The sequence below is a fragment of the Mus musculus genome, chromosome 13 (genome assembly GCF_000001635.26).
Source record: "Mus musculus strain C57BL/6J chromosome 13, GRCm38.p6 C57BL/6J".
In the NCBI taxonomy this organism is placed as follows: Eukaryota; Metazoa; Chordata; class Mammalia; order Rodentia; family Muridae; genus Mus; species Mus musculus.
In genome coordinates, this window is record NC_000079.6 from 60,422,492 (window position 1) to 60,435,257 (window position 12,766).

Sequence of the window (12,766 nt, forward strand, 5' to 3'; positions counted from 1 at the left end):
CCCCTGCTATAGGACTTACCCACCCTGATGTGTGAACTGTGAGCAGTGCCTGATGTTGTTCCTTAGAAAGCCACTTGTGGCCATCTGATCGTAGCAGGACTCTTGAAAGGTCTAGGCTTGACCTGAGGCACTAAACTTTTATTAAAGAGGCTTCTATTATTTAGGAAGACAAAATACCACCCCACCCAACTCTCTAACCATTCAGATTTCCTAAATGTATTGCTTACTTTCAGTTTCTTTTGAATAAATTCAGCTCTACCACTTCTTAAGACATATTTATTCCATAGACAAAACCAAAGTAAAAGTAGCATGGATGGATAAAATCCTTTACAGGCAAAATCCCTGGGTGGCCACAAGCAAGAAAGGACTCCAGAGAAGCTCAGTGGGTGTTGGGAAAGACCAGAGACCACGTGGCATGATTTGTTCTCATCAGGAGCTTCCAAGGAGTTGGTGTCTGAGCCCCTGCTTAGCCGGTCCCACTGACAGGAGTTCCTCACTCACACAAGGAATTTCCAGTGATGATGCAAAGAAAGTCATCCAGATTGTGTGGATTCAAGGGCATAAAGTTATCTAGCTAAAAAAAAAAAAATGAATATGCCGAGAAAGACAACACTCGCTGCCCTTCAAGCTATTGTTAATGTATATTTAGGTAATATTTCAAACCTGTAGAGGAGCTCAAACACTTTCTGGTTTGAACTCAGCACAACTCAGAAAACTATTCTTCTATGTGTTACCTCGCAATTTACAAAGGTTGCTTTGAGTAAGGCTGAAGCTAAAGGTGAATAAAAGCTCAAGGCAAAAAAATGAGAGGAAAATATTATAAATCTCGTATCTGAGAAGATATCATTTTCAGAATGCCCAGAGAACCGATAAGAACTGTAGCAACCAAAACCAAGCTAAGGGCCAGAGTGCATTCCACTGTCTGCACTAATGAACAACGTAAAAAGATGTTCATGCCACAAACGACCAGAAGGGTAAATATTCCTCGTGAAATATACGCATGGGTCATTAGGATGACGAAGAGCTCATAGCTGGTGGGGATGTGGTGAAACCAGGAGGAGTGTAAAACATTCAGTCACCACTGAAAATAGTGTGGCCCTTCCTCAAGCAATTAAAGTGTTAATTTGTACTCTTTAGTAAACCACCAACCAAAGAGTACACATGGAGGGACCCATGGCTCCAGTTGCATATGTAGCAGAGGATGGCCTTGTAACATCAATGGGAGGGGGGCCCTTAGTCCTGTGGAAGCTCGGTGCCCCAACATAGGGGGATGCCAAAGCAGGGAGGCAAGAGTGGGTGAGTGGGTGGATGAGCACCCTCATAGAGACAGGGGAAGAAGGGAAGGGATAGTGTTTGCTGCGGGGAAACCAGGAAGGAGAATAACATGTGAAGTGAAAATAAATAAAATGACCAATAAATAAATAAATAAATGTTAATTTGTACATTTGCATACATGACATAGTAATCCTTCTCTGAATATTTACCTAAAGGAACTGCAAATGTATCCTCAAATGATACTGCACAGCCTTCTTCACAGAAGCACGATTTATAACACCTAAAAGAGAGAAGCCACCAATATCCATCAGCGGCGGATAAGTGTATTTTAAAACGCAGCACACACATACAATGGAATAGTACTCAGCTTCAAAGGTGAAAGAAATCATGATAAAATGTGAATGGATCTTAAAGATATTAAATGAAATGAGCTAGTCAGAAGACAAACATTTTAAAATGCCTTATGGATACATCAAACTAAGGAATTTCATTGACCCTGGAGTTTCTGACTCCAGGTTCCTCCTCTAGTAACATCTGGAAGTGACTGACATCTGCCCTAGCTTGCTGTTTATCATAAAACACTGACCAAAAGCATCTTGTAAAGGAAAGGTTTGGTTGGCTAACACATACCAACCACAGCCCAGGAAGGACCTGAAGCAAAACCCTGGAGGAACAAGGCTATGTTTGAGCACCGTGGCTTTTCCAGACCGCTTTCTATATAACCTGGAGCCACCTGCGCAAGAGCAAGAGTGGCTCCGCCCACCGTGGGCTGGGCCTTCCCACGTCAATCAGGAATTAGCAAAACACACAAAGACTTGTCTACAGGCCAGTCTGATGAAGACATTTTCCCTATTGAGGTTCCCTGTTCCTAGATGACCCTGTCTGGGTGACAAAGAGAATAAAATGACAGAGTTCACTCTGTGGGTAAACAAATTAATAATAATAGATGATAATTATAATAATGATGATAATGAAAGTCAAGTCAACTGACTTCCCCAAGCGTACAGGACTGTGTTGTGTGGGGAACTGAAACGTTGGCTGAGCTGCCTGTCCTATTGTGTGTATACCTCTCTATAAATAGTTCTCACAACAGTTCATACCCTGTATATACAGTTTATTTCTTAAATTATACTGTTAAGTGGTGATTTGGAAAAGACAATAGAATTTAGAAAGGAGACCCTCAGACCAATGTATACTCTCTTTTTATTTTATTTTATTTTTTTAGAATATATACCCAATGCAAATTACACAGTGAAGCTATCTGAGGGGTGTAATTTGTTACACAAATAAACAAACACTATTGGGTTCCGTCTGTGGCTACTGTAGTTATAATGAAAAATCTAAAAACAACTGTAATGCTTCTAACCATAAAATTATAAGGCAAGAAAGTGGATTTAGATAACTGTGCGAGCTGTAATTGTGTGTTTGTAAACTCGCAGACAAGGCTTTCACACTAATTTAGCCCTGGTTCATTGCACACCCGAAGCACAGCCTTCCACTCTGCCCTTCCTTATGCCACATGGGTCTGAGACCCCAGGCGTTAGGAAATTCCATCCTCTTAAGAGAGTGCGTGCAGGGTGTGGTGAGCAGGAGAGGGAGAAAAGCTGTCTGTGTGGCAGGCAGCTAGAGACGCGGGCGGGCGCTGCTGGAGACAGAGGCTCCACAGCGTCCTCGGCAGCAGAGCTGTAAGGACCAGCAATGCCCTGCCCTCATCCTTCATGGGTTCAGAGAAGGCATGTCACTTCACAAGATCACATGGGTTAGAACTCAAAATCCCAACCTCCTGGGGCCAAAAGCTCTTGCCCTTCACCTCTGCGGACTCATGGGGACTGTGAGAGCAGTCCATTGGGAGACAGTAGATTAAGGTAGAGAGAAACAGCCACATCTGGTTAGTGATCCAGTCCCTTCCCTTCCTCGGCCCACACCTGCTTTACTTCCTGTTCCTAACGCTGCACTGCCTTTGCACCCATCACTACAGGCAGTGGGAGGAGCTTGTTTTCCTCACCGTTTCCAGGGGTTTGCCCAGGAAACCATGAGCTTGGTCAGAACACCATGGAATCAGGAGCGTGTGGGACAGGAGGAAGGAAGCAGAGAGCAAGGAACAGACTGGGAGTCAGCTGTAATCTAGGAGAGCACACACTTTCTACCCCATCTCTGGAACTTTCCAGAACCTCTCAAAATGGAGCGACACGCTGAGGACTGAACATGCGGGACTTACACCTACGGGCAGCATTTCATAGTCAAACCACAACAGCCTCAAGCCGTGGAAACCCGGCATCTGTGGGGACAGGCATTATCCTGCCTGGGAGGGGCTGAGGCCTCTAGAAATGAGGAGGAAATAGACGATTGGATGAGAGAATACGCCACGCAAGGGACGGAGAAGAGTGTGAGCGGATGGTTAGAATCCTTCTTAAGAGGACAGAGAAGGATGCAAATATGGTCACTATCTGCTGGATAGACTGCACCCGCGTGAAAGCACTGAGCTGTGCGCTTTTTATTACTGTTTTGAGGAAACACAGGCTTAGTTAGTACCTTGCAGATTGTATATACAGCAGGCACATCACTCACAGGTGAACCGCCTACCCGATTATACATGTTGAATGGGTAAATTGCATAGTGTGGTGATTACATCTCAATAAAGCTCTTGCCAGAGAGGAAATGAAAAGCAGACTTTAAACAATAAGTCGAGACCTTGCTTTTTCGTGGCACACATTTTCTCAAGCCCTGGGGAGCACACAAAGGATTAGGTGACCCAAACGCCTCCACACTTCTTTTGAATTTCTTGCCTTACCTGCTCTCCCGTGCCACCCAAGAGCCTTGGCTGAGTTGAGTTGATCCCAGGAAGGCCACCACAGCCACCTGGCAGAGTCGGGCACACCTGGTTCCCATTCCCAAACCTTGATTCGAGAGTCCACAAATGCTTGGCACCCCGGGCCCAGGCTTACTGACACAGGCCCTGAACCTGAAGGGCAAGAACACATACCTAAAAGTCAAACTGTTAAATGGCTTCTACAATCAGAGTTCAAATCTGAGAAAACCACATGCCACAGTTAAGAGAGCATGGTGTGAAGACTGGGGTTTAAGTCTAAATGGCCGATAGGATATTGGGGTATCCTTTCTGCTCTCTTGGACCAAGCCATGCTGTGAACACATCTTTTTTTGAACAGGGGGTGAGAGAAAGATCCGAGTCACGACACCAAATATTGTGTTTTATAAAAAGAAAAAGAGGAGAGGACTATGTTTGGTGGATGGGTAGTCAGGTGCGGGGGGGGGGGGCGCACGGGGGAGGGGGGAGGGGTACCTCAGCGGGTTCATGCTGAGGCATCCCGTCCCCCTGAGAGACTAGACAAATGCAATGGTATAGTACGGTATAGTATAGAACAGAGTTTCTTCAGGGTACGGGGAGGGAGGAGTAGAGAAGTAGAGTTCGGCCATGAGCTCGTGGAAGGGCCTGGGGAACGGAATGCCAGGAGAGGGGGAAGGGAGGAGAGGACAGAGCAGAAGCAAGAAGGCAAGCAAGGGAGAGTGGAGCAGGCAAGCAGCCCCTTTTATAGTGAGTCAGGCTTACCTGGCTGTTGCCAGGTAACTGTGGGGTGGAGCTTAGACAAAAATGCTAACAGCATGTGCCCATACTTTCAGAATCCTAAGTGGCCCTGCAGGAAAGGAAAAAAAAAAAAAAAAAAAAAAAAAAAAAAACACGTGCAAAACATCTTAGAACAGGAAAGGCAGATGTTGGAAATTACGTAAAATGGAAATACAGCGGCCGTGAGGGAAGATGCACCTGAACACAGATAGGCAGGACTGCCCGAATCTGGGAAAGCAAAGGCTCTGTGAGCCAGGCATAGTATGAGGCACAGCTGGCAGGTACAGACTCAAGCAGGTCCTGAAGATTTGAGACTTCAGGCGTCTCTGGCAGCTAAGGAGTGAGGTCGCTTTTCTGTGTTTGCGGACCAAGTGTAAGATGCTGACCATCAAGGCTGCTGAAAGGGAAAAGCGAATTATTCCATGCAAGCAGAAACAAAAGCAGCACGGAGCTTCGCAACTCAAGCCCCATAAAACAGGACGTGGCCGTGGTTAGTAAGCCTCGGGGGAATCACTGAGGGGTGAGTCCACCGCAGAAGAATGCAGGCAGCAGCCCGAGGCACCTCTAAAGCCAAAGGAAACAAAAACCTAAGGGTTAATTTGTACAGACAGGGAGGAAAGGCCATCAGACAAGCCTATCAGGGGCTCTCTCGAGCCCTGGTGGTTTAGGGACAGCAGCTGAAAGAAATGCCACCTTTTGTTTTGCTCTCAGGATAAATGGAGGAATGAGGCAATTCCCATGTCAGATCCAGGGTTAGATCTTAGTAGGAGTGAAGTCTTCCAGCAATGACTGCCAGCACCCAGCTTGTTTGCTGCTGGTGGTGTTTGGTTGCGCAAATCGTAGGTTTTCATGCACCAGTTGAAGAAAACTAATGACTGACCACAACTCATGTTTCAACTTGTCATGCTTCAGCAGGTCAGTGCATGTGAGTCAAAAGTGGCCACTGGTTCTCCGGAACAAACAAGGCCAGGTGTCCCCTAGGGCCAAGACAGGAACAATGGTATGATCCAAGTGGATGTGGGAGCCTCATGGACTTCCGTAGCCTGGGCTCTACACCCCTAACCTCTCAGAAGTCAGAACCAGGTTAGGAACAGGCTGCTTAATATGTACAGCACAAATAGAGTGCTAAGATAATTGGGGGGTGGGGGGCGGCTACCAGAGTAGGTCAATAGAGTATTTTAAGAGCAGATAGTAGACCATTAAGCTTCCCTGTCTTTGACACAGATTGCCAATGCTGTTCATACTGACATCTAAGTATCTCCTCCCTCTCTCCTTACCACTCTCTCTCCCTTCCTCCTTCCCTCTCTCCTTCTTTCCTTCCCTCCTTTTCTCTCTCCTTCCTGCCCTTTCTCCCTCCCTCCCTTACTCTCTCCTCCCCTCCTGCCTTCCCTCCCTCTCTCCTGTCTTCCCTAACTTCCTCCCTTCTTCCCTCCCTCTCTCCCTCCCTCTCTCCTGTCTTCCTTCCCTTTCTCCCTCCTTCCCTCCTCTTCCTCCCTCTCTCCTGCCTTCCCTCTCTTTCTCCCCCCTCCTTCTCTACCTCCCTCCCTCTCTCCACCTCTCCCTCCTTCTTTCCTGCCTTCCCTCTTTCCCTCTTCCTCTCTCTTTCCCACCCTCCCTCCCTCCTTTCCTTTCTTCATTGCTTCTGAGGCTGCCTTACTCTTTACACCACTGTCTTCAGTTCTAGTACCTTTTTGAGATAATTATATAAAAATGTTAAAGGTTGGAGACCCATTCATTTTTATTAAATAATTGTATTAATTCTTAGACAATTTCATACATGTATATAATGAATTTTGATCATATTCATACCTACTTCTCTTATTCTGCCTCCTGTCCCCTTTCTTCTTACCAAGAAGTTTTCCTCCTACATTCATTCTCTTTTTAAAAACTTTTTTTAAAAAATCTATTGTATGTGTATGGATGTTGTGCCTGAATGTACAACTAGGCGCCATATTCACTCAGTGTCTGTGGAGGCCAGAAGAGGGCGCTGGATGCCTTAGAACTGGAGTTACAGACAATTGTGAACTATCATGTGGGGCACTGGGCTATGCACATCATGTGAGTGCTGGCTGTCAAGCATGATCCTCTGGAAGAGCAGCCAGTGCTCTTAACTGATGGGCCATCTTTGTTGCACCCTTTAAGAATAGCCTATTGAATTTCATTAGCGCTGCTTGCATGGACTTGCATATGGGGTTTTTGGCTGGGACATGAACAACTTAACCAATGAAGAGATATGGCTTCCTCTCTCCAGCAATAACTCCTCAGCTAGAGGTGGGCCGCCATGAGTCCCTCTACCACTCATACTGGAAGGTTGACAGGCTCAGTCTTGTGTAGGTGACAGAGCCACTTTGAATTCAAGAGTGCAGTGGCCATGTTGTGTGCAGAAGTCAGACTCAGAGACCTCCTGTCTCCCAGCTCTTAGGTTCTTTCTGAAATACTTCCTTTACAAGGATTGCATTTGCTTCTGTCATATGGCATTTTCCCTCTGGACCCTTTAGAACTGTGAGATGCAGCGCATTCTCAGACGCTGAGCAGCAGCTGACCATGCCTGATCTCGTCCATGAAATGGGCAACCAAGTCTGCTCACTTGCTGCAAAGCTATTCTGCTAACCCAGACTTGCATCTGTGCAAGAACCTTGACTGCAAGGACAATTAGGACCCCCGTTTGAAGGTTCCCTCAGATGAGCACTTCTCAAGCTCTAACTATGGTGAGCATAAAATTTAATCTCCATGCAAAGAGCTTGGAAGGGGGGATAGGGGGGAGGGTGTCCTTGTCAGGATGCTCTGTCATGGCAGACCACCACAGGCTGAGTAACCCTAAAGTTGCAAGTTTGTCTGGCTCACAGCTCTGGAGGCTGGGCAGAGGTCACGAGCCACATCTGGCGAGGCGGTCCTTTTCCTTCTTTCCTTGACAATGGGAATCACATGGTGCAAGCCTTCCCACCATGGAGAAGACTGAAGTTGCTTTGCAACAAACCCACTCCCACAAACAGCGTTGACCCATTTCTGAGGCCAGACACTTGATCTCCATATTTCCCTAAAGGTCCCACCTCTGGACACAGTTGGATTGAGGAATAAGTGTCCACACACGACAGAGAGCAGAAGGGATTATTTCATCTGAGTTGGGTCTACAACACTTTCTAAATATTTGAAAGGCTTCAATGAATTTAATCAGTGAATTATCATCAAATAAAGCTGATTACTGCTATTCTAGGCACAGTAATCAAATCAATCCCAAGACCAATGTAAAGGTACGAAGACAACACTGCTCTACACAGGAGACCAGAATGTCACGTGCTTGGGAAAGCAAGTCCAGAAAGGACAGGTATAGAGCAGAATTTACACACTCTCCCTAAGGCGAGATAGAAGGTCCAAAAGTCAGCATATCCTTGAAACTAATCTTGTCTAAGACTGCCATTCAATGCCATGGAATCACATGAGTTTTGCTACATACTCTGTCCTGGAATGGAGTCCCTAGGCTGATTGTTTTTGACATAAAGAAGACACACTTCATCCATGGATTTAGTCAAAACAGGCTGTCACAGTACATAGCCCCTCAGGGTCCACCATGGTCACTGCTGGTCATTGAACAGAGAGCACCAGGCAGGGGATGGACAGCTTGGATGTCCAACAGGACACTGCCACTTCTCACGGGTTCCAGGACAGTGAAGAGGGCACCCGGAATCCTCTCTGATGAGCACAGGAGAAAAGCAGACCCAGTCTGACCAAGAATGCCTTCTGAAGGGTGTGCTGCTGTGGTCTTTAACCTCAAGTGGATTGTCAACTTGGAGCTAATGAGACATCTCCACTGCTCTCCCCCATGGCTTGTGCATGAAGTCAGGAGGAGGACCCTTCTCCAGCACAAGGTCCAGTGATTACAGCTGTATACTCTCATTTCCTTGTGTGTCCTTAGCAGCACAAATGCAGGGGTAAAATCAGCCAGAAAAATCACAGTGACATCCTCCTTTGACCCCAAGTGGCCAAATGATGAACGTTTTGAAAACCATTTCATAGTCCTGACCCTGGGAAGATTTTTTTTTTCACTGTTCATGCCTTGCGGTCTGTTTGAACTTAAAGTCAGTTTACACTCTGGGGGAATGCATTTCTCCTCAGCTGTTTCTACATAGCTTCCTGGATGTGAAAACCACCATAGCTCGCAAACATGGCTGCTTTCGATCCTCTCATAAACAAATTCAGCAGCAATCATGGTGCTGTGGTCACCGTGGGACTTGGTGTTGCTCAAGCACCGCTTCAGCCGTTTGTTCTGTAGAGTCTGATTATAACGTTTCATCCCAGATCTGGTGAGCAAGCAGACACTCATCTGCTGGCCCCCTGCCTGCGGGCTTTCCCCTTTACCCCCATATGCGTATGACACATCATGACAAACTCAGGGTTAGAATGGTAAGGTCAATAATGGCCTGAGACCTTCCATAATATAAAAGTGAGTTATTTGAAAACATGTCTGTGTCTAAGATTATATTCAGGGAGTCTTTCCTGAATAATTTTAGTGGACCTAAATTGCAGCCATGGGGATCCTTAAAAGAGGGAAGCAAAGAGAAATTTGACAAAGACAAGAAGTGAGATGGTAATAGGAACAGGGATGCTGAACGTTGTGTGTGCAGGAGCTACAAATCACAGTGGGAAGTGACTCAGTGCTATAAGCAAGAAGAGTGTTCACGTCTGGCTCCTTCAGGAAGGACCGATGTCCTCCCACAACACCCTGACTCTGAACTTCTGTTTTCCAAAACTGTAAGAGAATAAAGTTTTGATATGTTAAGGTATCTTGGTTGTTACAGCAGCCAATGGAAACTCATACACTAGAATCAGTCTATTAGCATGTCAGCTTCCCATAGTCACCACGACAGAACCAGGCTTGTGCCTCTCAGCTTGGGAATCTCTGTGACAATGCTGAGAAAGGTCTGACCTGTGCCACTTTGACCTCTTCTGATCGCACAAAAGGAAAGCGAAAGCTCACAGTGGACATTGAGACGTGAATTCCAGTGTTCCAGGGTAGGCTCCCTGCATTGCGCTCTACCTTCTCATCCAAGTGACACACCAGGTGGGATGTCCTCCTACCTCTTAACAGCCACAAGGACTTACTCTATTTTAACTGGGTGTACTGGCTGGTTTTGTGTGTCAACTTGACACAAGCTGGAGTTACCACAGAGAAAGGAGCCTCTCCTGAGGAAATGCCTCCACGAGATCCAGCTGTAAGGCATTTTGTCAATTAGTGATCAATGGGGGCGGGCCCAGCCCATTGTGGGTGGTGTCATCTCTGGGCTGGTGGTTCTATAAGAAAGCAAGATGAGCAAGCCAGGGGAAACAAGCCAGTAAGTAACATCCTTCCATGGCCTCTGCATCAGCTCCTACTTCCTGACCTGCTTGAGTTCCAGTTCTGACTTCCTTTGGTGATGAGCAGCAGTATGGAAGTGTAAGCTGAATAAACCTTTTCTTCCCCAACTTGCTTCTTGGTCATGATGTTTGTGCAGGAATAGAAACCCTGACTAAGACAAAAATGAATTTAGTTCGTTTTTCTGGACATCAATTTCATCTCTGCAAATAGAGTTCATAAAACATCTGCATGGTGCAGAAGAGAAAGGGGAGACAGGAAGTCTGCATCAAAAGTTCTGTAATAGATTCTTTCTACCCAGATAAAATCTCTTCCTAATTTTTCAGTCTCTTGTCACCTGCACAACTGAAACATGGCTGTTTTCTCTCAGAAATGAATTCTATAAAAAAGAGCTGGAGGGAGCCAAAGAGAGATTGCCACAATTAAGAGCAGGGGGAGATGGCTCAACTGTTAAGAGCATCTGACACTCTTACAGAGGACCCAAGTTAAGTTCCCAGTGCCCACACACCTTGGCAACCTGTGGCCACAGTTCTTGAGGATCTGACACCCTCTTCTGGCACCTGAAGGTACAGCATGCACATACATGGTGCATATAAATGAGTGCAAGGTAAAACACTCATACACATATAATAAAATAAATCTTTAAAATATAAAAATAAAGAGAGCTGGCAGTCAGAGAATCCCCTACGAGCTTTTTGTTTTAACCTGCACAGCCTAAGTTTAGTCACAGCATTTCTTTTTAGAGGTAATTTTCAACTCCAGGAAACTCTAGGATAAAATGTAGGTAACACAATCCAATTATAAAAAAATATTTATTATAAATTTAATAAGAAATGCCATCAGTTTTCAAAATTTAAGTAAATTAAGGAAAAAAGAGAAATATTATATATTTTTTCCAAAACTGTAAGAGAATATATATATGCATATATATACATATAATGTGTATGTTTGTATATATGTGTGTATGTGTGTGTGTATTTCAACTTTACATTGCATTCTGTGCAACTCTATAAAAGGAAAAATGTTATTTGAGGGTCTTATTTATGCTTCATAGCTTCAGGCATTTAAAAAATATCATTAACATAAGCCAGGTTGAAACAAAATGGCAGTTTCTAAAGTCTAAATTAAATTGGTTGCTATCCAAGACTTTTTGCATTAAGAGATGCCAGGAAATAAAATGGATCATTAATCATTTTCTGCAGGTATTTGGAGTCTCTATAAACTCAGAGATGAAAGTGGTTAGGGACCAGTATGCAGGGGCTCACTCAAATGGAAGAGCCAAATATAGGGGTCAGGGAGAGGCATGGAGTGCCAAAAAACTAGCCAAGAGTCTGGGGCAGTCCCTGATTGGGAGAGCAGTGCCTCACTGGGCTTGTGGGTCATTGTCTATAAAACAAGGAGTCAGACTAAAGTTGTTCTGAATCCAGATGATCAAGAATGACCAAGGAGAACAGTGGTCCAAAGTGAACAAGCAGATGGAAGAACATTTACAGAGTTCTCATGTCTGAGGACCAGAATGTGAGGTATCAAACTTGGAACTAGGAACATCTCACCTCACCGCTGTAGAGAGAAGGTCAAGGCCTATGCTGCATAAGACACAGTGAATGTCTGAATTAATCCATTCTGGTCTTCTGGGGGAAAAAAAAATCTGCTGTGTAGCCTGGAAGAGGAGTCCTTTCTAATGCAAGGACTTAGCTCGTTGTAGCTCTCCCCAGGGGACAGGAAACCTCTGATTCTAGCCCAGCTCCCACTCCCTCCATTCTCTATGCCAGACTCAGAACCACATCGCCTCCCACCTCCTTTGGCCTCTTCACATACCATTTCTCTCAGGCACACACAAAACTCACCCTCTCCAGAAGCCATCACCCTTCCCTGGGAGAAATCCCTTGTTAGCAATGCACAGCACACACTCCTCCCCTCCTCCATATTCCTCTCTCAGGACGAGGAAGTCTACCTTCTCCTCTGAGTGCTAACATCTGTGACTTCCACCTTCTTACCAGCTGTAAGAAAGCAGGGCTCAGTTGGGTTTTGCTTTGTCCCGGAATACTCAAACCTTAGCATGGGGACTAAACTTCCTATTTACGTATCCAAGTCTCTAAACTATCCCAAGAAAGAGTTTTTTTCAACCGCACTATTATGGGTAATGAGGGAAGAGTTCCTTAAAAGGTGATCTCATCTAACTATAAACCAGGCTCCTTTCAATTAATCATATCAGAAAACTGGCAAGGAAGGCTTCCCTAAGATGTACTCCCTTCGAGCAATGGGAGCTTGCCGCTGCCCTGACTCTTTATACTCCCTCTTTCCAAACAGAATGTTTTAATTTGGAGAAAATAATGAACCTCAAGAGAAAAAGGGGAAGGGGAAAGCAGCCACAGGGGCCAGGGAATTTAAGTTCATGTCTGGTTACCATTTAGGGCCTGGAGGGAAACAGCAAGAGCCACGGATCTGGCTATTGCGACTGTTCTTTGTTCTGCTTTTTTTTTTTTTTTTTAAAGAAAGAAAATTCCATAAAACACTGTCCTGGGGCTTAGAGCAAAACTGTTTTCTGTATTATTAAG

At 45.3% G+C, this 12,766-nt stretch overlaps 1 long non-coding RNA gene across 2 annotated transcripts; it reads right to left on the bottom strand.

Moving 5' to 3' along the window:
- Positions 1-262: 262 nt before the first annotated feature.
- On the bottom strand, positions 263-12,269 carry Gm35333. Of its 2 annotated transcripts, none has more exons than XR_873552.2 (4): positions 12,056-12,269; positions 4,067-4,237; positions 1,485-1,555; positions 263-574 (listed from the first exon to the last, which is right to left on the bottom strand). It is a non-coding gene; the product is annotated as a predicted gene, 35333 (long non-coding RNA). The 2 variants fall into 2 exon arrangements; XR_873553.1 differs by lacking the exon at positions 12,056-12,269 and adding an exon at positions 4,577-4,927.
- Positions 12,270-12,766: the final 497 nt, after the last annotated feature.